Source organism: Lactuca virosa, chromosome 3 (assembly GCF_052849685.1).
Source record: "Lactuca virosa cultivar CGN04683 chromosome 3, Lactuca_virosa_CGN04683_v6, whole genome shotgun sequence".
Classification (NCBI taxonomy): domain Eukaryota; kingdom Viridiplantae; phylum Streptophyta; class Magnoliopsida; order Asterales; family Asteraceae; genus Lactuca; species Lactuca virosa.
This window is the reverse complement of record NC_136428.1, coordinates 156,846,535-156,851,032: the sequence shown is the minus strand read 5'-3', so window position 1 is coordinate 156,851,032 and position 4,498 is coordinate 156,846,535.

Sequence of the window (4,498 nt, the reverse complement as noted above, 5' to 3'; positions counted from 1 at the left end):
GAGGACTCAAGTCTTAGATACCATCCGAGAGGCCCAAGCAGTGGCCATGAGACCAGAGAACTGTAAGAGAGAGCGGGTGATCGGGCAGATTTCTGAGTTTGAGACTAATAATCATGGGCTTATGACCTATCATGGGCGGATATGGGTGCCATATTCCGGTGGAGCTCGACAGACTTTGATGGAGGAGGCCCATAAGTCGAGGTTTTCCATCCACCCTGGGGCCACTAAGATGTATTTGGACTTGAGAAGGGATTATTGGTGGCCCTGTATGAAGAGAGATGTGGCAAGGGTAGTCGAGAGATGCTTGACCTGTCGCCAGGTCAAGGCAGAGCACCGGCGTCCTCATGGCAAGTTGCAGCCTTTGGAGGTTCCTCTATGGAAGTGGGAGCAGATTCCCATGGATTTCATTACCAAGTTACTGAGGACCGCGCGAGGTGTTGATGCGATATGGGTGATTGTAGACCGGTTGACGAAGAGTGCTCACTTCCTGGCTATAAGTGAGAGCTCTTCTGCGGAGAAATTGGTCGAGATCTACGTTTGAGAGGTGGTGGCACGACATAGGGTGCCAACATCGATAATGTTAGATCGGGATGTGGGTTTTACTTCCAGGTTTTGGAAGAAATTTCATCAGGACTTGGTACCCGGTTGCATTTCAGCACTGCTTACCACCTACAGACCGACGTGCAGAGCAAGCAGACGATTCAGACGCTCGAGGACATGTTACGCGCATGTGTTATGGACTTCGGTGGCAGTTGGGACACTTACTTGCCATTGGCTGAGTTTTCATACAACAACAACCATCACTCCAGTATCGGTATACCTCCCTTTGAGATTTTATATGGGAGGAGGTGTCGGACTCCCATCTGTTGGGGAGAGGTAGGGCAGACAGTTTTGGGGAGCACTGAGATAGTGCTCAAGACGACAGAGCAGATCCAACAGGTCAGACAGAGGTTATTGACGGCCCAGAGTCGTCATAAGAGTTATGCAGACCGACGACGCTCAGAGCTAGAGTTCTAGGTTGGGGATTTTGTCCTCCGGAAGGTATCCCCATGGAAAGGGGTGATCCGATTCAGGAAGCGGGCCAAGCTGGGCCCTAGATATATCAGTCCTTTTAGAGTGATCGCTCGAGTGGGTAAGGTAGCTTATCGGTTAGAGCTGCCTGCGGAGTTGAGTCATATTCATAACACCTTCCATGTGTCCCAGCTGAGGAAGTGTGTAGCCGATGAGACGACAGTGGTCCCTTTAGAGGACATTCAAGTTGATGATCGCCTGAAGTACATTGAGAAGCCGGAAGGGATCCGAGTGGACTTGGGAGTCAGAGTCTGAGATGCGTAAGCAGTACCCAGAGTTATTTCCTGAGGATGACTTCGAGGGCGAAGTCTAATTCTAGTAGGGGAGAATTGTAACATCCCGACTTCCAGGTAAATTTAATTATATTATATTCATTTTCTTAGGGCAACTCGACGAGTTGGAGGCCCCAACTCGCCGAGTAGAGATGGAGATGTTCGCGTGATTTTCAGAGTCTACTCGACGAGTTGGTGGACCCAAGTCGACGAGTAGGTGCTGAGTGAGAAAACCCTAATTTTTAGGGTTTGTGCTGTATTTAAAGGACCTTAAGCCTTCATTTCCGCCTCCCTTATGACTTTAACTGTTGGATTAGGTGTCTAACCCATAACTATATTTGGTATGTATTTGACCCGATAATAGCATGGTCCTTTTGGGTTGCCTTCACCATATCAACTTGACTGGATGAATAATGGAGAAATAGGTTAATTAGGATTTATTAATATATTGAATAATATATTTAAAGGGAAATAATATTAATTAATTAATATTGGTCAAGAATTAATTCAGAATTAATTTTGTGGTCAAAAGAGATTAATTAAATGAAGGGGACTGATACTGTAATTATAAGATAGTTACAAAGTTGGGCTTAGGATCCCTGAAGAAGGGATGGACGAATTCTATGGGGAAGCCCACATAGAAATCGTCCACAAGGGGCCTTCTGGAAGGATCCCGTGGACTGCTTAAGGCCTAAGCAATCAGATTAGGGTTTTGACTGAAACCCTAGCAGCTCAGCTATATAAGGAACCCTTGGGACTCCTAAAATCGGCACTTGAACCCTAAGAAGAGTACCAGCCAAAATTGTGATCTCTTCCCTCTCTCTCATATTCTTCCAACTTGCTTTTGGTGTTTGTCATCTATTAAAAGCATCACATTTGAGGTGCTAAGTTCTCAAAGGTTGAAGATCAAGCTAGCTACAATTGAAAGGTAATCATCTAACTTGTATTAGGTATTAATTTCGAAAATAGCATGCTAGATTAGGGTTATAACTTTGGATGATTATTGCATGTACAATTAGAGAAAACCTAGATCCAAAGCTTTAGGGTCGCATGTGCACCATAGGAATGTTGTAATGCTCAAAACCCAATAGTGGTATCAGAGCCTAGGTCGTTTTTCTATTGTATTTGATGTATATCTTAATTGTTCTTATCTGAAAAAGTTGAAAATTTTGCATCTGACTGATGAACTCGACGAGTCAGGGCTACTCGATGAGTCCAATGTTTGACTCGACTAGTCGACTCGTCAATTGGCAGATTTTTCGGTATTTTGACCATAATTGGATTGGGATAATTGCCAAAAATGTTTTTGACTGATAAAACTCGATTTTTATTATATGGTAATGATTATCCTCATCCAATTAGAAGATAATTGTCAAACCATAAGATAATTATTAGTTTATATGATAAAGATAATTATTTGTATCATTTGATGTGAATTATCTTGCCATAAATTGAATTAGGTCAAATCTAGATAATGACAAATTATTTGATTAATTAAATTATTTTAATTTGACCTAGAAGGTTTTGAAAAGTTTCAAAACTTGCCCTCAAGTTTTGGAATTTAAATTTTGATTAAACATTCGCATGGTCACCCGCTACGAGGACAAATAGTATGTTCTCGACAAGGAACTAAAGGAAATCGACCACAACACAACTACTCATGAGCAAATCTCTTAATATGATGCTTATGAGAGGGACGTGACAAAGGTGTCGTGTATTATGCTTGCGACCATGACTGCCGAACTCCAAAAGTCCTACGAGGACTTCTATCCCTACGAGATGCACCAAGATTTGATGGAAAGGTACCACCAAAGTGCGAGGCAGGAAAGGTATGAGCTCATTGCCTCCATGATCACTACAAAGATGAAGGATGGAGAGTCCATCACTGCCCACTTACAGAAGATGCAGAGATTCATGGACCGCTTGCTGAAGTTAAATGTCAACTTTGACGAAGAGTTGGCCATAGATATTATCTTACGCTATTTTCCTCCCTGTTATGATCAGTTTCACATTACCTATCATATGAACAAGGAGGAGATAACTCTAAGCAAGCTCCAAGGCCTTCTACAAACTGCTGAGAGTAGTTTGAAAGGCAAATCTGTCGCATCTACTCCTACTGATGCTGTCCCTGTCTTGGCAATTGGACAAGGGAAAGGGAAGAAGAGGTAGGCTCCTTCTAAGAGCCACAAGGGTAAGCCCCATGATGGATCCTCTTCTAGTGGGACCAAATGTGGTTCTGCTACTCCCTCTTCCAACCCGAAGGATGCAGAGTGCTTCTACTGTCACGGAAAAGGGCATTAGAAACGAAGCTGCCCAAAGTATCTGCAAGATATCAAGGATGGGAAGATAAAGCCCACCTTCGCAGGTATTTATACTATTCAATCTAACAACTCATCACATGCTATTTCTTGGGTCCTTGATACAGGATGTGGTTTTCACATTTGTTCTGATTTGTAGGGTCTAAGAAGAAGTAGGGATGTGGAGCATGGGAAGATGAACCTGATCATGGGGAATAGGAAAGCGTCGCATGTCACCAAGATTGGAGTTTATTCTTTAATGCTTAGTAGTGGGTTAGGTTTAGATTTGAATAATTGTTTCTACTCATCGGAAATGGCGAGAAACATTATTTCTTTTCATGGTTTGTATAGACAAGGTTTTAGATTTTTGTTTAATAATAAAATTGCTTCTATTAATACTTTCTTCAATGGTACTTTCTATTTTGAAGCATTGCCTTGTAATGGAGTATATGAAACTGTGAATATTGTAGATAACTTAGGAAATAATGTGTTGCACATTATTTCGTCCAATGGCTTGGACAAAGCATGCTTGTGGCATTGTCGTCTTGGACATGTCAACAAGAAACACATAGCCAAACTCCAAAAGGATGGAGTCTTGGAGGCATTTGACCTCAAGTCAGATAACACGTGCGAGTCTTGTTTACTTGGAAAGATGACCAAGTCACCCTTCACTGGTACTTATGAAAGGGGTGAGGTTTTATTGGATCTCATACATACGGATGCATGTGGGCCCTTTAGATCCACCACAAGGGATGCGAACCGCTTCTACGTGACTTTTACCGATGATTATAGCAGATATGGGTATATCTACTTAATCAAGCACAAGTCAGTAAACTTTGAAAAGTTCAAAGAGTTTAA